General features: G+C 37.4%; 1 long non-coding RNA gene across 1 annotated transcript; it reads left to right on the top strand.

The window, feature by feature from the left end:
* The first annotated feature begins 823 nt into the window (after positions 1-823).
* On the top strand, positions 824-16404 carry LOC146767794 (uncharacterized). The gene is made up of 3 exons (XR_014953582.1): positions 824-1223; positions 1670-1720; positions 2650-16404. It is a non-coding gene; the product is annotated as an uncharacterized LOC146767794 (long non-coding RNA).
* The last annotated feature ends 6075 nt before the right edge of the window (positions 16405-22479 follow it).

Below are 22479 nucleotides of genomic sequence, written 5' to 3'. Positions count from 1 at the left end.
TTTTCCAGATTTAGGCCAGAGATATTTTTTTTCTAAGGTCCTCATTTAAATTATAGCAAAGCAAATAACTTTGTTTAGACAGAACCCCAACCTGCAGGCTATGGTTTCTTTTCCTCTAGTGTAATAATATCCTTTGCAGTGTGTTTTATTCAAATGCTTGTTCAAGTATTAGGCTTTTGCACAACTTTGTTTTTAGAGGAAAAGTTTCAAAATATATTTGTTCATACTGTTTCAGAAGAACTTACATTTTTCTTATCCTAGGAACATTTGCACAAGAAGAAAAAAACACTGTCAAGGGGAAAAACATGGCTAGTTTTTCTTTGAATATAACCCCCACCCCAAATTATTCACACAGTTCTATTTCTAGACAGAATTTTAAAGCCTTGACTACTTCAGAGGGAAAATACTGCAAATTTCTTCTAATAGATTATCTCTGTGAAAAGGAAGAGATTGGTAATGAGTAACCTTTCTCTCTTTTGCTTCAGAACATTTTAATTGTGTTCCAATTACTTCAACATATTTAATATACTTCCAGTATGTATTTGCACAGTATGCAGGCAAATGATTTTCCACAGCCTTATACAATATAGTGAGTCATAAATGATTGCTGCTCCTCCTCCCCCCGATCGCGCGTGAGTCATAAAGGGGTAAAGTCTGTCTCGCTGCGGCACCGGGTGAAATCCACCTGCACACGGGCGGCCGGGGCAGAGCCGGGGCAGAGCCGGGGCAGAGCCGGGGCAGAGCCGGGGCAGAACCGGCAGAGCCGGGGCAGAGCCGGGGCAGAGCCGGCAGCCGGGGCAGAGCCGGGGCAGAGCCGGCAGCCGGGGCAGAGCCGGGGCAGAGCCGGGGCAGAGCCGGCAGCCGGGGCAGAGCCGGGGCAGAGCCGGGGCAGAGCCGGGGCAGAGCCGGGGCAGAGCCGGGGCAGAGCCGGGGCAGAGCATCTGCGCTCCAGCTGTGCGCCCTGTCCCTGCGCTCTGGGGGTGGATTTCCTAATCGCCCTGCATCTGGCACTGAAGTTCCCCAGTTTTTGGGCTGTGTGTGGGGACAGATTCCAGTTTGACTCAGGACCTCAGCACGGCAGTCGAGCGCTCAGCTGCGCTGGTGGGGCGGCAGCAGCCGCTGAGAGGGTTTTGGCAAGCTTATAGACGTGCACGCACAAAACCTCTGCTCCCCACAAACACATGCAATGGGAAGGGAAGTGCCTTGAAATCGGAGGCCTCAAGGTGGGTGGCATTTGCTTCCTTCCGTCCCTGCAAAATTAAAGCAATTTTTTTCTACAAAGGAAAAAAAACCCAACACGCTGTGATTTGGTAGTGTAGGGAAAAATGTACCCTTTGAATGCTCATTTCTGGATCCGTGTTAACCAGGCCTATGAGACCACCAAGTCCTTATCGTCTGCTGATAAAGTTTACTAACATATTCTCAAGCAAATGTTTTACCTCTTGATGTACTTGATACGGGTTCCTGTCAATAATCAACTGTTTGAATAGTATCTCGGCAGTCTGGCAACATGACAGCTACCCCTTCCTGAACTTTCAAGGGAACAGAGGTATCATCATTCATTTTTGCTGATATACAAAAATAAAAAGTTATTAAATTCAGTGTTCCTAAACACCTCTATACTGTCATTTTTACCATATGTTGTTTTTTTTTTTTTCTCTTTTTGAAGACTGCCTCTCAGAAGCAGACTGACCAGCTCTACCAATGAGTGAAGGATCAGGTAGGGTAGCAATAGATACCCTTTAAAATATTTTGTAACATACCATTAAATAATTTTCTTCCTACATCTGAACTTCCTGATTTACATCCCTCTCTAATTTTACAAAAAAAATACCAGTCAGGGATCAAAGCTGTATTCCCCTAAAAACATAGAAAAATCTTTTCCATTAAAAACTCAGTAGTGTGGAACCTTTATTATACAAATATTTTAACATCCATACAACTATTTTTTGGAGGAATTGCACTGATTTCAGCATGCCCTACATGCACTTCAAATGTGATTTAGCTCACTTAGTTTTGATCATTGCAATGTAAGATGTCTAGTATAACCAGCCTTCCTAGGTTCCCTCTAGAGTCAATGGAGAGAGATTTTTCCTCCGGAGGGGTGATTCATACCTCCCATCTTAGACTTCTGCCTCTCTCAATTGACAACAGAAGTGTAGCCTAGACAACTGTGTAGATTAGATTCCTATCTCTTAGATTAGGTGAGATAAGTCCTATTCTTGGCCATCTTTATGCATACAAATTTGCAGGATTGGAGCTAAACTGTTAAAACAGCTAAAGTACCTGTGGGAGCTGACAGATTGATTGATTCAGAAGATTTCCACACTCTGAGTACAAGACAAAGGCAAATCATCTAGTTCTTTTGTGGAGGGAAAAAAACCCGAAAACCAGAAAATATTTTAATATTTACTTCTCAACTATAAGAACAAGGAAACAATAAATAATAACAATGAAATATACCTATTAAAAATTAGCATAAATTAGTAAAAAAAATCTGACACCTAAGAGGCAAATTTGCTAAGTGTGTTTCAGTGATGCCTCAAACATAACCTTGATTTTTTAACAACTGCACATAGCTTCAGCTACATGTTTTAATACAATGGGTCAGAAGTCACATCTGAGTAATTGTGAATTTTTTGTCCCCAGATTTCCCTTTCTGAGAAGTTAGCTGGCTCCTGACTGTCAGGCAACAGGCAGTGTGCAAACCAACAAGGTGATCAACCTTCCACATTTCAAGAGTACAAAAGTAAAATTTACTGCTAAGGGCAACAGAATTTAAAATGTTTTCTGTTTTCATTTTGTGAATGCTGACTGAAAAACCTCGCCAAAGTTCTGGTCTCAGCACTGGCAGTCTGCTTGATGATAAACCAACAAAAGAAATGTATAAAGATGAGATAAATCAGCCTTCAAATTTCAAATATTCTTCCTTCCATTTTTTATTTTCTAGTCTTTTACATTCTTTCTTCCTTTCTTCCTCAGTTATGTCCCCCTGCCCTTTCTAGCCCTCTCCCACCTTTCCTTTCCTAGTTTCACTTGCAGTTCCTAAGACCAGAGCTCATGCAGTTGGACTGGCTGATCTAAAGGCCTGCCAACTCAGAAATTGTTTACATGGGTAATTGTTTAGATGGATAACTCAGAAATTGTCTAGATGGGTAAGGTTAAATTGTGTTCATACATCAATTGTCATTAGACTTTTTCCCCTTCTCAAAAGGAGTAGAGTTTTTATAGCTATCATGCCTGTATGGATGTTTGGTGCATGATTGTGTGACTCAAGTCTCAGCTGATTGACTTCATTCTTGCCCAGAAGAGGGGTTGGGTCCTTCTTCTCTGATTAAAGAGCTGTGCTTGGAGTGTGGGAAGAACCTCAACTTGAGGTGGCATGTCTCCTCTCTGTATTTCTGCTTTACCTCTTGTGTTGTTTAACTTCCTAAAAAAAACCCCTCAAACCCAAGGTAAGTGAAGAGGAATGGACTGTGGGTGATTTGGGCATGGAAAAAGTATAGTCTGGGAGACTTGCTCAATTTACCACAGATCTGGTGATAACAGCTCTCAAGAATTTTGTCAGGACCAAGTCTAGGTTGTCTGGAGTGTCCTAAGCTGTTTGTGCATCAGAAACAGAATACCTTTACTAACACAACTCATAAATCTTTCTTCCCTGTTGAACAAATTGTCTGAGTGGATGGAGCTCATCTGAACCAATGTATTTTGCTTCTGGTACCCTCAGTAGCTCTTTCAAAGGTAATTTAGCAATTTCCACATGGTAGCATGAGAATAAGAAATGTAAATATGTATCAATATATTATTTCTATAAATATATAAAATGAGAACACATAATTATGTGTGGATTTGAGTCTATAATTGTTGATGACTGTATTGATATATATATATATATATATATATATATATATATATATATATATAATCGTTCTTATGTCTCTGATGGTAGGAAAGCAATAATAGTACTTCCCCCTCTCACAAGGGGATGCAGGATGTACTAAAATGTGTGAGGGACTGTCATGGTGATTGTAACTAAGTATATAATTGTGATGTGAAATATATTATTTTTATATGGTTATTTTTTTCTACATGTACTGAATATCCTTTCTTCTAATATCTCTGAGGTAGGGATACACTTAACTTTGTATTTTTCCTCACAATATTTTGTGAGCTATAAAATAGCCTTTGCAAAAGAGGATACTTCAGTAAAAGGTAGTAAAAATGCTAAGAAATAAAAGAATGAATAGGAGTTCAAGAAACATATGAACAATGGACAGATTTGAGAAGAAATAAGAAGGAATGATCAGAGATCTAGTAAACATGATCTTTTTTTATTTGGAGGAAACACTGAAGAAATCAATAGCTTTTAGTCTTGATAATTCTTAAGAATGTAATCTTTAATTGCAAAAAGAAAGGTAATAGACTATACTATTCTCAGCTAGAGAAAACACAAACAAAAGTAGTTTATACTCAAGCAAGGAAAATATTAAAAGTAGTTTAGAGAAAAAGGAGTTTTCAGGAATAGTTTACAAATCTGTATTTCCACACTGCTGAAGGTAAGAGGAAGGAGGCAGGCAGGCAGGAAGGAAGGGAAGAAGGAACTTTCTGTTTAAAGACATAAATATTCTAGTTTTTTTAAACATAAAATCTTTAAAATACACTATTTCAGCTGCAGGCTTGAACAATCTTCACTGAGCTTGGTGTTGAATAAGCCAGACCTTTAGAACATGTCTTTACTTACTTCTTATGGATACCAAGTGAGCACTTTTGCAATCCAAATATTTGTTTATCAGTGCCTAATTTTTCAATAATGACTTTTCTTGATGCAAATTTTACATTATTTATGAGAACATTTCTATTTTCATGGTCATTTAATCTGCTGACTATTCTGTTCAAAACTGACCACCAAAAATCATTTGTTAGCCTTCACTCCTAATCTGCATAGATGCTTGCTTACAAATGGATATTTGTTATGATTCTACATTTCAGCTTTCTGCTGTCTTCTCTGAAATTTTCACAACTGCCTGTCTCTGTCATCGACACCACAGTAGCCTGTAGATGTATTTGTGCACAATACAGGCAGCCTGTCTACGTACAGAACAGTACAGACAGATTTCCTTGGACTAATTATCTCTTATGTAAAATGCCAATAAGAAGGTGACCAGTGATACCATAAATTATTTCCTTTTTTATCTTTCTCTATAAATTTCCATCTTATTATCTCACAGGATTTAAATGCATGCTCTAATGAGTATATTTCAGTGTGTTGAAAGATTTTATCCACACTTTGGAAGTGTACATGCAGATGTCACTTATAATTAACTGCTCTTTGTTTATATTAAAAATAGAAAATTCAGTCCAGAACTAATAAGTAAAATAGGCAGTATAATTTAATGATAAAAGAGCTGAGACATTATGACAACTTTTTTTTACACTTATGATTAATCACTTTTCTATTAAGACTGCTGAGAGCAGCATGCAGGCAGTTCCCATCCTTTGCCACTGGTGATGTCACCAGTTTCAGTGTAGCACTTTCAACAGATATCATTCTGAATGCTTAGATTGAAAATGCAGCCCAAGGGCTGCTTACAAAACTGATGCAAACCTTTTGTTACACTCTCTTCTGGAAAGTTGTCACAGTTTGTCATATTGACTTTAATAAAATCTCTTGGGTGCTGGATGAAGTTCCCCCTGAAATACCTGCTGAAAAGTGCCATTGTCAGCATGGTGTCAAAGCTGAGCAGGGCTGGGAAAATTTTAAATTCTATTCCTAATATCCAGCACATCCATTCTCACAGGAATTTTTTTTTTTTTTTTTTTTTTTTTTGCATAGTAATTCAAGCTTGTCTCCTTTTCAGGCACAAAAAACCTTCCCCCTGCCACCCCTGGGCTCATGTTGGATTGCAGAGCTCCTCTGTCCCAGCTGAGTCCTCTTCCTCTGCTCCCCTCCTGCTCAGCCAACATGCCTCTGACCAGGGTTTTGGCTCATCAACCATCTTCAACACAGCCATGTTCACAGCCTGCTGTTTTTGAAATCGTGTCCTCCCTGGCCTTTCAACATGTCTGAGGGATTGCTGTCCTCATTCTCCCTCCTTGTTGCTTGATAGGTTCCAGATCTGAAGTTTTATTCCAGTTCTGCCTCAACTAAAACCTCATCCTGGCTTGTTTTTTCCCCAGTCACATAATTTTCACACTGCCGTGAGAAGCTACTGTCTGCTTTTCTCTGCCTGTGGTACTCAGGTCTCTTCTCTGTTTTTATTATTAACTTTTTGAAGGAACCCTTTTGGACTACAGCCCATGCTGCTCCTCATATATGCTTTGTAAAACTCTCCAGAGTGAATTGTTCTTTTCTGATCTTGCATGAAAACTCTTCTGTTTTAAGATTTCTATCCAAGCTTGCCAAAGACCTGAAGAGCACAAATAGTGAATGGTACAGTCTTATTGCACTAACTTCCTCACCTCTACTCAGCTTTATTTGGCCAACCCATTCAGCTTTAGGTGGACACCATGTCCAGTGAGGGTTTGGTGTATTGCTGAACAACAACAGAACAATATTTCTGTACCCTAGCATGATTCTTTCTGCACTGGGCAGCATGTATTTGGGTAGCACTTTCTTCCTCTAGCTGGATGGGTGAATTCAGGGCGGGTAGTGTAAAATTCTGGAAAAAGTGTCCATTGGTAAGAAGTGATGCTTTACGGAAAGGGAATGTGTTCTCTTAACCTATAACGTGGATGTTAATAATCTTTTCCTTCTTCTGTGTTGCTGAGACGAGCAAGAAACAGGATCATGAATATGCTTTTTGTTGCCTGCCTCAGGCAGCCAGAGGCAAATGAAGCTGACTTTCCTAATCACATAGATACAAAGTGGGTAGTTTCCCACACAAGAAAACCACCTACATGACTCAAACAATTCTTTCTGTTCAAATGTTTCTATTATTGCTTGTTTGGATAACTAGGAATTTCAGCAACACTGAATATGATTCACCCTGGACAGGGGGAACACTGGGAGGGCAGGAACATTGTGGCCAGCTTTGTACCATGGTAGGGACGGCCGAGTCACGCTGTGAGGTGTGTGGGTTACAGCAGAGCCAGCTGTGATTCCCAGCCTGCAAGGAGCTTTGCAGGAGGTTTTATTCTATATGCAATCTACCTATCTCTATTAGTTCAATTAGGAAAGAAAGGTCTTACACTTACACTAGTAAGTGTTGAGATCTCTGGCTGTGGCCCAGATATTTATTAGGGATGTGTGAGTCAGATAATTTCTTTGGAATTGATGATGTGCCTAAAACTTAAGCTCATGCTTAAGTAATTTACTGAATTGGGACCAGAAATCTTGGCAACTTGCAGGATTGAACCTTAAACTAATCCAAGCATGTTTTTGTTTTTAGTTAAAGAAAAATTCTCCTCCCACCACTCCTAACCCCATCCTCTTTAATAACAATTTCAGGAGTTTGTAATTTTATTTTTTAAATACATCTGGAAAAAAAGTGATAATTCAGATTTTTTTTAGCTTAGTATCTGCCACCAGATATCCTGCATGAAAGTTTTTTTGGACTAATTTACAAAACCACCTTGTTATGAGTATAACTCATAGCATAGATTGGTAATGTGTAACTTAATCCAAAAGACAGCAGATTCAGAATATGAAGGACTCAGATGCAGCTACCAAGTTAAAGAAATCTTCCATTATGCCCCCTTTCTTTTCATCTGTGTTTCTTTTCACCTCTGATTTTCATGCCCCTGTTGGCAAGGTCTGAAATGAAACTAAGCTACCTTAAATTATTGCATTTAAAGCCCAAGTTATAAGGATTAAAGTAGTATAATGTTGAGTAATTTTGACAGAAAACAGTGTTTGGTGTCAAGTGTTTCAATGAGAGAGATTTGCATTCAAATATAGAGATGATTTAGCTATAACACATCAAATTCAGAATATTTAACTGAGAATTAATAAAATACTGGCATATATAATTAAAGTGTCTGTAGATTGTGCTAAAAAATCTCTGTGAAAATAACACTTTCCCCTTTAAATAGAGTCTGGTGATGTAGGAAGAGATAAACAAGTAAAATGTCCCCTGCTTACAGTGTTATGTCTGCTAGACAATATGTCTTTTTCTGACTATTAATTCCCATGGTATCCTGCATTATCTGTGTTGGAAATTCAGCTGGAAATTCAAAGGCTAACAGACATTATGAATTTCTAGGAAAATTTTTCAATCAAGACCTAGGGACCTTGCTACATATAATATATACAATTTTCTCTATAAATTTTTCCTTGAGTGAGATGTAGTATCAGTATAAAATATAAGAAAAAGCTTCTTTTACTAGAAGAATAGAAGCCTGTTTCTTGCTTAGAGTATTTTTTTCAAGAATATATACTACACTGAGATGTCTTCTGATATTACCTGATCTGTTGTGTTGTCACAGTGTAATGACTCCTACTGCTACAGCTCTGAAGACAATGCTCAGGCCTAGGAGTTAGTGTTGTACTGAGATCTTCTTACCTGTAAGAAGAGAGTGAACTACATCTTCATAAGGCAATTCATGAGGAATCTTTTTTCTTTAGGTATAACAAAAATGAATGCTGTACTCTGAAGTATCTGGCCAGGCTGCATTTCATTACAGTGCTATCTGTATCACTTGAGTACCTATGCAGGCAATCTGCCCTAAAGCCAGACTCCTTTGGGTCTGTTTATTCATTTTGAGTTAAAATCAAAACAACAGTATTGAGCAAGAGTTTTCATGTCCTGCTTTAGAGATGAACTTTTCTCAAATTGTGCAAGGGAAGTATTCCATTTAACTGTCCTGGAATGTTTCGTAAGGTTATGGGCTCTCTTGTGCTTGCCTGGTATGATTTGCAACCTACTGTGGCAATCAAAGGCCTGCACCTGGAATTATTTCTGGTTCTAAACATTTTCTAATCCTTGCAGACTGGTTCACAGAGTCATATGCATAAAATGATAGGATGGAGTCTTTGTTGCTTGGTTCTCATTTATGCAGCACGGAAGGGGCTGTGTGATTCTCCAAGGGGACTTCACTGTGTATAGAAGTGCTGAGTTGTACAGTCAAAGCCTGGAGTTCTTTTTCCCTGGAGGCTCATGAAGACAACAGGTTTACTTCACACATCTATCCATCCTCTGCTGGAAGCTGTCTCATATCTATTTGGCTGGGTGCCACAAGTCCTGCTGTACCTCCTTGGCCATGCAAATTAGAAAAAAACACCTCTGGAAGGAGTATTCCTACTTTTAGGGCAAACCCTAGGTCTTTTCTCCAGGGTTATGGCACACATTCAAAACCTGGTTCCTGAGAGGTATGTATAAAATCTATGTGTTTTTCCATGCTGAAAAAAGAACAATCTATTTTGATTTGATATATAACTGACAAAATGATACTGATGTTAATGGGCAAGAAGAAGGGAATGTGAAAAATTGTCATCTTTTCTAAGTATGCTTCCTTTGCTGGATAAAACAGGTATTTTGTCTTTCATGTGGTTTACAAAGTTCTTGGTCATCAAGATCAATCATATCTCCTTGAATCTCAGGCCAACACACAAGACATTAAGAAAATAAATAATCCCCCTTCTTTATTAATTTTTTTTTCCAGGGGACTTATGTGAAGATTGTAGAAGCATCAGTCTCTGGACTTTTTAGAATTTTGGGGCAACAATATTCTTCAGTCTTAAGAAACTTCCTTACAGGTTCACACTTGTTTGTGTTTTATGTTTCTCAAATACAATTAATACTGAAAAGATTCTGTGTCCTGTCCATTTTTCATATGAATTTTCACACACAAAATACCTAAAAGCTGGAAAATCTGGACATTGTTACTGTACCACATACTGAAATTTGCAGGCTGCACAGAGCAACCTTCTTTTAATACAGCAGTTAAGATTTTGTATGTATAACATCAGATGCCCATACTTTTTTGACATATGTAGAGTTATGCCACTTCATATTACCTAAGAACCTGGGCTAGTTTCTTTTGCAAATGAATGTTGACAAATAAAATTCAGAAGAAATCCCTATTCACAAATATGATTGTCCCTAAGGAGTGACAAATGAATGCAGCATTGCAGGATCGTAAAAGGTGATCTGTGCTCTGCATGAAGGCTGTGCACACTGATTTAGGACTTGAGACTTCAGCATGTGGCTTCAAAAACACTGGTGCTCAAAGGATACTTCCTCTCCAGCCCTTTCTTTTGAAGTTTGCTATTGTTGCAAGGGAAAAAATCACATCCTGCAATACCTACAAAGAGCCTGGCTTTATCATTCAGTGCTCACGTCAAGTAGTGCCTTATGTAAGAAGTTCCATTCACTTCTGTTTAAATACTGATGTAAGGGCAGATTACCCAAAGCAAGCAAGGTTTGCAAGAGCAGATCATAAAAACACACACACGCAAGGAACAATATTTCAGAGGCCAAGAGCTTGGTATTCACAGCTGGCTCTGTTCTTGAGAGTAGTTTAAAGGGAAGAAAAGGTGTTCTCTTAGCAACAATTTACACTTAAATACTCATAAATTACAAAGAGCTCTAGCTCTGAATGTGAAATGTGAATTCATATTTACAATGGAATCAATGGATAGGAATATTTTGAACATATTCAGGAACAAAAGGGTAGAAATAAAAAAGGAAAATCTTCAGGGTGGAGCTTAGGCATTCTTGAAAATATTGGAAATGTCAGTTTGGAGATATTTTTTAAGCTGAGGGGATCATGACTTTTGTTGGAACAGAGAATTTTATAAATTCCTTTTTGACTGTCATCTGCAAATCATTTGACTGCTGGTAAACAGAACCTTCTATTTGTTCTGATAACAGAGGGAAGGCTGGAAATAAGGAATTCCACCCTTAAAGCTGTTAAGGTAGGTCTAAAATTGATGTCTATTGGATCAAAGGGTGGAATATTTTCCAGATGATCCTCTGTTTCTTCTGAGAAAAAGAAAAAAACCCAAGAACACAAACCCAAAAATAATTACCAAGGTGTTAGATTTCAGTTGCTGAGCATGGGGATTTAATTTACAATTTTGTGTCCTGATAGGATGAAACCCAACTTTGACAGTAAAATCTGCTTTATCTTCTTTCTATTTCTTTTATTACAAATTAAAAGGTACAGTCCATCAATTGCTATAGAGGTCTTAGAAGGAAAAAATCAGATAAGCATAACTAATAGAAATTATTTTTCTGTAATCTTTATTTTACAACATCCTTACGTATCAAAATAATTGACCAGATGAGATTTCTAATTTGAATGAATCCTTAAATTTTATTGTTGGAGAAAGTGGAAGCTTTTAGTATAGTATCTACTTAATTATTAGTCATTACAGCCTTGGAAATTAAATAGGAATGTCAGCACAAATCAGCCTCCACTTAAATTTCAGTGCATGCAAGCCACAGAGGGAGATGCTTCTGGCATTTCATCTTCAGCCCCCTATTTATTGTAAATATGGTGAGCTCATTGGCCTGTGTAAAGTGAAGGCTGTTCTCTCAGATCCATTCCCAGGAAGCACTGACCACTTCAGACAACAAAAACACCACCATTGCCACTGCCATTAACTTTTCTTATATTTTAGAAAAATAGGACAAGGATGGGATTATGGCGGAGAAGGAACTGTGTTCTGTCCTTCTGTGTAGCACCTCTGTGTCTGATTAAACACAGTTTTTTACAGGAAAGCTTATTCTATCAGCATCAGTGTTTTCAGTTTGGGATTATTTGGTAATATCAGGGAACACTGGTCACAGCCCAGGGTGGCTTGTGCACCCTGGTTGTGTAACATGAGGAGGGAAGATGTGCAGCAAGTACAGTTGTATGTTCCCTCTGGTCCCTGCTCCACTGTGGGGTTGCAGAAGTTTCTTCATGGGTGCTTGGCAGGTTTGTTTCTTTAAATTCAAAAATAAGATTTTGGCTTGCACATTCAACCTCTGGAGGTGGCTAATTACAATCAACCAATTTTCTGTTTTGGCTCTGTGTAAAAGTCCAGCTTGTCTCCCCCCTAGTCTTCTTTCTTAATATCCTTGTCTCCAGTCTGTCTTTCTGTCCCTAATATGAACATATCTTCCCATGCAGCAGTTTCTTCTTTCACAGGGTTTGGCTCCAGCACCAGAAAGTGCCAAAGGTACAGGAAAGGGAGCTGCCATGTTTCTTGGAGAGAAGCCTGACTCTTCTCAAAGAGAACATGGCATGGCATGTTTCTGATGCATTTTTGCAGGAGCAATGAAGGCGATATATCTTATATATTACTTTTATATATTACTTATTTTGCCATCTATTTTCAAAACTATACTTCAAATAATAGGGTACTGGAATTTTTCAAAGAAAAGGTCAACAGAAATTTTAGGGCATAGGGTCAAGTGCAATATTCTGTCCACCATTATTTTTGGAAGGGTACTCACAGATTTTTTTTTGTTTTCTGAAATCATACATAAATCCTCATGGACAGTGAAATTGTTAAAATCACACAGACTGTTGTGAAAATGGTTAATCAGGAATAAAGGCAAACTAAAATCTTTAGAGTGCAATTATTGTTGAAATGTTGATATATCTTCTACCATTCAGAAGAGAGCCTTCTGTTAATGACCTGGCATCTAATTATGTAAACAAAATAATCAAAGAAACCCTACCTTATACTAAATATCTAATAAACATTTGGCATTGCAAAATGCAATATTTTGTGAATTCAGAACATAAAAAGACTTGTCAAGATCAGGTTCTATCATTTATTCTGGTAAGTTCACTCTTCACTGAAAACATGGGAAAAAACAAATTAAGAACTTTAATAACCAGCCAGCAGGAAATACAGAAATAAATCTAAATTGATGGCAATACTCTGTGTCTATATGGCTTCCTTTGCAGAGTATCTCAGCCTGCAAATTTTCCAAACTCATCAGTATGGAATCCTAAATTCCAGTAAAATTCCCCGGTCCCATTTTGCTTGACCTTCTGCTATTGTTGACCTACTGTGCAGCTCATCTCAGGCTAGCTCTCAGCCAGATATAAGTGGAACAGATATTCTTCAAGTCTGTTGCCAGCTATGCCACCTTTTCCAGTTTGAAGTTGAAGCTATCAGTACAGACAGATGTAGATCTGTAGTTTCAAAATAAGTGCAGGGCATGCTCTTTCTCCTTATTTTCCTCAAGAGGGTAACAGTTATTTTCATAGTTATTCCCAGGGGTCATAGGAAAGATTCAAACTGACATTCCTTGCAAATGCGTCACTTGTAAGATCCAGTCTCTTTCCAGAAAAAAAAAAAAAAAAAAAAAAAGCCTGAAAAATTGACAAGTATTTAAGGCAATATTTCAGGATATTAGGTATTGGCATAACACAGCATGTTACCCCAGAATTCTTTATCTGATTAAAGAAAAGACCTATGCACTTTCTAAGCACTGTGGATATTTTCTGAAATTGTATTTTGTGTTCCTACATATTGTATTGCAGGATGTTTGCTGTGTCTCATCCCATCAGAAATCCACACTAGTGCATTACCCACCCCAGTGCTGAGGGTGCTACTTATGGTGGTGATATCATTCCATTCCCACTCTCAGTCTCTTGATGCTCTCAGTATACACTTACATTCTCTCTAAAGCCTATTAAACCTTTTAATTAACATATCCTGATTTGGTGAGAACATCAAATAATGGATTTCTGCTCAAATCTCAGGCCACATGATTCAAATTTGAACTTGGTCTTTTGAGGCAAATATAGTCCTTTTCCTCTTAAATTGTGATGTTATTTTCCAACAATATTGTGTTCTATAGTGCATTTACATTAAAGAGAGATATTCATCCTATGACGGGAATCTCGTGTGATAGTAAACACTGTACAAATTGTTGCTGTTATTTTGAATGCAGTGCTCTCTGTGTAATCAGTAAATACAGTTTCCAAATGTGACTTCTTTTTAAACTCCAGTATGGCAATGATTATCAAGGCTCTTTTTCCCACTTTAGAAAATTTTCTGAGTCTCAAACAGGCTAACAGTTGCTTAGTATTTGATTTACTGTCCTCATTACTGTATGGCATGTGGCAGTCAATTTCCTCACTGCTCATCACAAGCATTTAGGAGGATTAAGTATAGAAAAATAGCCTTTCTGGAATACTAATGGTAATAAAAATCACTGATGTTTTATAAAACTTTTTTTTATAGGTTTTCAGATTCAGACATTGGTAATAAATCACATAAAATTAACAAATTGCAGTTGAGAGTTTATTTCAATCAATCATGATTTAAAAAGGGAGCTCTAAGAAAAATCTAAAACAATATTTTGCAGCTGTCACTCTATGTCCTAAGGAAAAATGAAGCTGACTACAGCTTCTGCAAGGCCAGCTACTGTGTGTGTGGGTGTGGTGGGTTTGTGCACATCAGCACATACTTGGTCTGTTTGAGTTCTCCCTTGTATCGGTTTTACCTCCTGCACAGGACCGGCTGCCGATTGCCTGTAAGGTGTTACAGAGGGAGGTACATTTTAGTAGCAGATGAAGCTTTCTGAAAGATCATCCTAAGATTTTGTTTTACCCTCCTGTGTGAACAACTGCATTTGGCACATAAAGTACCTTGCTGAGCTGCAGCCACATATTGCATCTGGCTGACCTGGGTTCATGTTGTTTTGTCATATCACAAGGCACCAGCTCTCTCACTTCAGCTCTTAGAAGATTTTAGGCCACTGAGCCTCGCTTTTCTCTGCAGAAACATAATTCCCTTCTCTTCTGAACAGTTTTCCTTTGGTACCAGGCTTGTTTCTTTCTCCTGCAGCAGTGGAGGGGAAGCTGAACAGGCAAGAGGGTGTAATGGATATAAAGAGAGTCCTTTGGATGTGAGTATTAGGATTTTTGGAGACTGCACATGAGACACTATATTACAGATAGGTGATGAGACTCTGGAGCACCTCAGGGCTACAAGGGATGGTGCCAGGCTTGGACAGGCTGAAGGTCATAGAGAGGAGGGGGTTCAAGTAGCTACAAATATGGGCACAGAAAGGTCAAAGAAATTTTACTCTGACAAAGATAATCATGTACACAGAGTCAACCAAAAGGGCTATTTAAGAACAAAACCAGTAAAAATGAGTTTGAAGATATTAAGGTAAGGCAGAGATGGACAGACCAATCACCTCTGACACTCTTGGAAGACTAGAAGCCTCATATTTCTGGCAAAAGACAGAAATTTTCAAGAAAGCCAAACTTTCAAGTTGTGGGATTTTGCCTATAGGCAAGAAAGCAAGTGGGAAATAACCACTTCACAGTCATAATCAATATTGAATAACAGTGAATGAAACAGTTATTTATAAGATGCAGAAGAAATAGAAATGGCCAAGCAGTACTATCCAAATATTTCAAGATTCTCAAAGCACTTTTGTTCCTTAATTGACATCTGCAACATCCTGGGGGGCTAGCAATTATTTATTTTAATTATTTTCTAATTATCTCATCCAAGATAATTAGTTAATTTACCTAAGATAACTGTCTATTTTAAGTTTTTTTGTCTAGACTCCTCCTATATTCGGTGAGGGAAGACAGGTCAATTGCCTTTACTGCCTCTCTTCACTGATAAAATTTAGATGAATGATTTTGACTAACTGTCCAACTTTCTGATGCAGAGAACCCATTGAAAGAAATTTAATCCATGCTAATCAGTGATATGTGAAATGCTGACAGGGAAGGTAAAAAAACATGCTGAAAATAAGGTTGTAAAATACTGTTCAAGGAAAAAAAACCTGAACTAATAAATTATTTTCTAATGCAGATTAAAGAAAAATCTGAATCATTTCAATTCAGTTAATAAGTAAACAAATAATGCAAGAGATAAAAATAATTATAAACACCAGAAATAAATTGAGACTCACTGTCTGGTTGTCTAAAATTTAGAGAAATCCTTGCCTCTTGGATCAAACCTTGCTCTTAAGTGTATTCATGTAACATTGCTGAAGTTAAGAGCACTACATAAGTGTGAAAACAGAATTTGAATCTCATGTAGTGTGGTGTGAGATCGTATACTTTCATTACCTAGAAACTCATATGATGGGAATAAAACAGATTTTAACTACGTGACTTTCAGAATTCTTGCAAAATCTGGAACATGGCTTTTTTCAGGGGTTATGCAATGTTTACTTAATGGTAAAAAAAAGAGGAAAAAACTGCATGCTGAAATTCTCAAAGTTTCAATCTGCAAACAGCCTTCTTGCATTTGGCAAAAGCTGTATTTAACTGTTTGAAATAGAGTGTGCATCCTTCTGTTCTTGCATATGGAAAGGGCAGAATTGGGTAATGGAGCTGATCATCTTGGCTGAGACTCCTTGCATTGCCAAGTACAGGAGCATCCTCTCCAGCAATGTTAATTGATAAGACTAGGCTAGGCTCTGTTCTTTCCAATGGACTCCTTTCAAGGAGCTTGGGTAAATTTACTAAGAGTAATTTTGGGCCTTTAGCATTACTGGCAGGTTGTGATCCTTTATGTTCTACATATATATATATATATATATATATATATATATATATATATATATACAAATACATACATACATACACACACACACACACACACACACACACACACACACACATATATATATATAACTTTCCCATTTTCATTCAAAATTTAGCAGATCTCCTTTAAATGCTGGGATCCTGCTACCCATAACTATGGTTACAGTTCCCAAATTGTGACCCGTTTTACTTTTATAGAATTAATAACATTAGCAAATAACTCTGTTCTGGGCAGTATCAAACAGAATATAACATGCTAATGTTAGCTGGGCTGTAATGGATATCTATACAATAACTGGAACTATTCTTGTTTAATGAATCTATAGGTCCTAGTCTTGTCCTTCATGGGACAACAAATGAAAGAAAAAATATTTATTTAAACTGGGATGACAAGCTTATTGCAGATAAAAAAATCTACAAGTCAGGTTAGCAAAATATTACCATAAAGACTTTTCTTTTTCATTAAGTATTATTTCTTCATGGAAAAAAAAAAAAAAAAAACTCTTCAAAAGTTTGATGAGTATTAATAAAAACATTTAAAAAAATTATTACACAGTAGTGACAAAGCAACAAGACATTTATATGAAAATGGTACCCAACATTCTCAGACTAGAGTTGCGCTAGATACTGAGCAGGAAAACAAGCAGTTGCTATCATATACTACCACATATTTCACTTTTATAATTACTTCCACCAGGAGATCTGAACATATGTGTCAAGTAAAATTCACTTAACTGTGAAGTGATAAATTAGACCTCTTCTCCATGTGTTTCCATTTCCTTTTGCAGACACAGAAGAAGCAGCATGGTAGTTTGTACATCAGTGATATGCAGGTTTGTGGCTCAAATGTTTTCAGACAAAACCAGCCCACTTTCTGCTGTTGAATGGTAGCACATTGAGTGTCTCCTGCTTCATCCTGCCCATGCCCTCCTCTCTTTTTTAGTGTGTGCTGTCACTGGTCATTATGTAGAACACATGGTTTGCAGGAAGGGACACAGGTCTGTCTGTGAGTCATCTCCATTCAGCAGCATCCTGTGTCAGACTGAAGTCTGCTCTGTAGAGCACTGGGTGACTTCTTTGATGAGGTGGTAAAAAGTGACAAAGAAATTTTTCAGTTAAAACTCACATTTTATATGATGGTAGCACCCTGTTGAGTTTTCGTCTCTAAAGTATTTATATAATCATTAAATTAATATTATATAATAATATATATAATCATAGCTTTTTGGGGAAGAAAGTGGTTACGGAAACACAGGCAGTAAAGTGCACTAGAGACACGTGTTTTATTTGCAATGAACATGTAGTCACAATAATTTAGTAATCCTAAATTATTGGTGCAGTAGGGGGTGTGTTTGTGTTATCATAGTGGTGGAAGGGACCATGTTGGGTTTTATTTTTTTAAATCTGCCCACATGCTTCAAAAATATGTTGGCAGTCCAGCATTCCTGCTCCATTAGCTTCAGTGCCTGAGTTTTCCACATATTTTCCCAGTTTGAATCACTTTCTCCTTTCAGTTGGTGCACTTTCATTTCAGTGCCACAGTTGTCATCTTCCTCACTGTTCACTTGTGTACACCTCAGGAGCTTTGCCAAGAGAGCCTGGGAGAATGTGTGCACACATAAGGGATGGATTATATCAGGGGTGAAAAGCTATTAAACCAAACATGCAATATGACTGCTGCCAGCAGCGAGGTCTGGAAATGGGTTGATTAGAAGAAGCACAACAGGAAGGTGAGTTTGAATCTGTTTTTGGTATAGCTGTGAGAATAGTGTTGCACATCTGCCCCACAGATGGCCAGAGATGGAAGATCATTTCTGAGTCTCAAGTATTCATTGCTGTTTCAATTTAGGATATATGGGGGCTTCAGATTGAAGTGTGATTGTAACACATGCGGCGCATACCAAGCTAGTATTTATCTGAAACTGCATACCAGAGGATACAGCTGCCAAGTATTCAGGTTTGTCTGCAAGCACGCTTGGCTCACAGATAAAACAACATTCTGGGAGGGATGCTTTGTGCCATCCTTAGAGGAACAAAGTAGATGATCAGAAGATAAAACTAGCCCAGTTATGCCTATATATGCAAACCTGTATCCTAATTGAAGGCTAGATGTAGCTTTATGTCAACACACACCACTGGTTGTTACTAACCTGAATTTATATAGAATATCTTTCAAAGTGTAATGGTAGTACATTTATGTCTACCTTTAACAAACTGCAAAAAACAAATCAAAATATTATTCTGCAAGAGATTATTTCACATAATCTTTTCAATAAATATTCATACAAAAGTCCATAAAGTAAGTAAAGTAAATAAAGTTAAAAATACCTTAAGAAAATTTTAAATTGTGATTTTTTCATGTTAGAGTTTCAAGAGCAGATGTTAGGAACCATGATGGAGCAGGACACACTATGCATATCAGTGAAATAAGAGGTTTCTTTACTATGAAAATCAGGCAGATGTCCTCAGGGAACAAGGGACCACCTAATGCATTAAAACTTTGTGAAAGGGTAGGAGAGATAATACTAGTAATTTTTACTGCTTTTGTGGCAAACATATGTTCCATGGGTTTTTGCTTTGAATCTATTTGAAAACAACTTAGTATTTGATAGCCACTTGTGAAACTAGGCACTGACATCAGAAATGTTTTGATGGTACAGATAAAATGGAGGTTTTTTTCCCTAAAACTATACTGCTGAAACTTAGGGATTTTTCTCTCTTATCCACATGTGTCATATATAGGTACCTGACCAAAAAAACAAAACCATTTAATCATAATCAAAATTTACTCTTGCTTTTCCATCCATGAAACTACTGAAAACAATCTCTAAATATAAGAAGAGATAAGCAGTGAAGCAGACTTCAGAAAGTAATCAAAGAATCCCATGCCTCTTCTGAAGGAAGAAATCTGTTCTAGGAATGGGTCAGACAGACTTGTCATGGATAGCCTAGGTACATTTAATTTTTCCTCAAAGAAGGCAAATAGACTTCTGTATCTTTGAAGTCTCTTCTAATGCTACACAACTGTGATACCTTTGTTTTTATTTATGTTATAGGGCTTAAGGCTGATTTGGTGAGTGTTATACAGGATCTACAACAAAGAGCCCTTTCAATGATGAATTAACAGCTTCCTTGCCCTAAGGGTCTTAGAGTTCAAGTACAGAGGTGAGGAAAACATAAAAGGAAAAGATCATAACAATAATTACAGCACTACATTTGGCTTTTCATTAGCATGATTTTAACATTTTTTCTAATCTCCTATATGGCCATCTCTTATTTTCCTACAATAAGTGACTGATAATATAAAACAATTGTTACAAACACACCAAGATTAGTGATCATTCTCAACCCCTTTACAACAGCTTTTCATAACTGAGTAAATTGGTGAGTAATCTCACGTTTTTTTTTATAGTTACCATTGCATCAGTGTCATTATATAGTTGCTAATGCAGATCATAGCTGGAAGAGACCATTTTTTAACCACCACTTTTTAATAACTGAAATTCAGAGCTGGCCTTTCATTTTGATCTGGTATTGTAGACATGTCATCAGTCTCAGCCTACGGGCAACAGCACTGAGCAGGAAATGAACTACTGTCAACATGAAACTTTTTTTTAATATTCTCCCTGTAAACTAATGGGACATGAAAAAAGCAAAATGCAGTCTTGCAAGAAAAATCAAAACAATTTGTTGTCTGTGTAATGTAAAATAAGGATTACTATGGGTCAGGTATTATTATAAAAAGACCTTCACTGGCAGAGTAGGACAGAATAGCATGATTTGGAAGAGACCCACAGGAATCATTGAGTCCAACTCCTGCATTCTTATTTTTCTGGAAAGTAGATAAATGCTGGGCCAAGAGATGACTATAGAAGCCTGTGATTCCAAAGATAAAGACAATTACTGCTGCCCCAGACACATATCACTGGAGGCCAGGAATGTTGGACTGGGGTTGGTACCTGGCATAAATTGGAGGAAAAATAGACTGTGCAATATACAGAGAGTTTCTAGGGGCTCTTCAGAAAAATGAAGGGTTAACAGCCCAGAAAGCTGTAGATAGGCTTTTGGGCTCAGGTTATGGTGTTAGATAGTTACTCAAAGTGTTTGTCCTATTTTGCTGTCATGGGATCCATTTTGCTATTTTTAAGTTATTCTTCACTGACAATATCTGCATTCTTTGGGGAGGCTGAGTGTGCCTCATATGTTGGTATGATCTATGTTTGTACGATCTGGAGATCTGCTCTTTCCAAAACTTTTACAAAGCTTTTCTGTAGTGCTGAACTTCAACAATGTCCCTGCACCCAACTCTTCCAGAAAGTAGCAATGAGATAATAAGATGAATTTATTTAAATTATTCTCAAATGTTAAGAAAGCCACAGCTGCAGCATAACACACTCAACATGAACCTTTGTACTCTTCTTCCTGTGCTAGTTTAGGCATTGAGTTATTATGATTCAAGGAGTTGAGGCATGAGATTTTGAATGAATTCTAAATTAAAAATACATTTCCCTATGTATATGAATAAACAGTTGCTTTGACAAAATATATTATGAGTTCCACGTGGCATCACTAAAATAGTCCCACCAATCCTTTTTCCTCTCATAGTCTCTTAAAATGCAAGAACACCTTATATTTTAGCTGTCATCTTAATGGTAGATATTATTATAGGGGAAAAAGAGCTAATATCAGCTGCTTTTAATTTAGGCAGGATTTCTTTTACATTAACACAGAGAATTTTTCTTCTATAACCATTTTGACTGGAAGTCATAAGGCCTTTGCCAAGAAGTTTCAATTATGCTTTTAAACTATAAATCCTAGGAGTCTTGAAATTACAGGGTGTGGGTAGTGATATGTTAAATGTTTTACAAGTAAGGAGAAATTAGTGCTTTTTGGCTTATCCTGGTGCTGTTAAGAAACAAAACTGTTCTTTTGTTGAAGGTAAAAGCAGTTCTTTCCAAAGAAGTCTGTTAAAACTTGAAAGCATTTTCATATAATTCTGTGAAAATGACACACAAATAACTTCACAATGTCAAAAATAAAGCCAGACACAGAGCCTCACCCAGGACACGTTCACCAGGAGGACATGGTGTAAACACAATGTAAGATGTTTTGGCTGCTAAAGAAGCCATGGGATTATTTGGGGTGTGTATTAGCTCTACCCACCTAACAAATTTCCCATGTGGTATTTGGGTGGGGGAAATGAAAAACTACCCCCATGTCAGGTATGAAACTATTTCCTTTTTCAGTTTGAGGTTAAATGTATGCCTTGGTTGTTTGGGTGGAGGACACTAACAGCCTTGAAGAAGAGGATATTTCAGTTGGGCCAGGAAAGATTTCTCCACGCCTTGGACTTGCTCATATCAATACTAATTGGGACAAAAGATGATATATCAAGAGATAGTATGAAAGACTTTTCATAGTGCCTTGCTTCAAGTGAGGCAAGTTTCGCTGCAATCCTGCTGTCACAGATAATGTCTTTGCTAGTGACCAATCCTGCATGAAACAAGCGTGATCCAGCTTGGCTGTGATCAGATGACTCTCCTTCTATCATATTGGCCAGACTACACAGGAACAGAGTTTGTTTTGACATTAGATTAGGTATGTCAAAAGACAGGAGAACAAATAACATCAGCTCTGGTATCAAATTGTGAAGATGAGCAATACCTATTCCAGTAAAAAAAAATTTGTACAAATTCAACTCTTCAGTTATTTTTGGGAAAAAAAAAAAAAAAAGAAAAACAAAGTGAGCCAGCTGAATGAAATAATATAGAATCAGCCTTTTACATCATATGACTTTCATGTTTTGGACCAGTATCAGAAGCCCTAAAGGTGACATTCTCTGCCTTATCTACCTATAGCCTCAAGTAATAAAACGCACAGAGTTCCTAAAGTCCCCTGTTATGGGTACCTAAATCAGTGCACTTCAGAATAACTGACAATCTTGCAGGCAAACACAACAAGAGTTATACTCAAGGTTGCTATTGACACTTGCTGAAAATCTTTCAGGTGCCTCAG

The sequence above is a fragment of the Lonchura striata genome, chromosome 3 (assembly GCF_050655825.1).
Source record: "Lonchura striata isolate lonStrDom1 chromosome 3, ASM5065582v1, whole genome shotgun sequence".
NCBI classification, from domain to species: Eukaryota; Metazoa; Chordata; class Aves; order Passeriformes; family Estrildidae; genus Lonchura; species Lonchura striata.
This window is presented reverse-complemented; position numbering and strand designations above follow the sequence as displayed.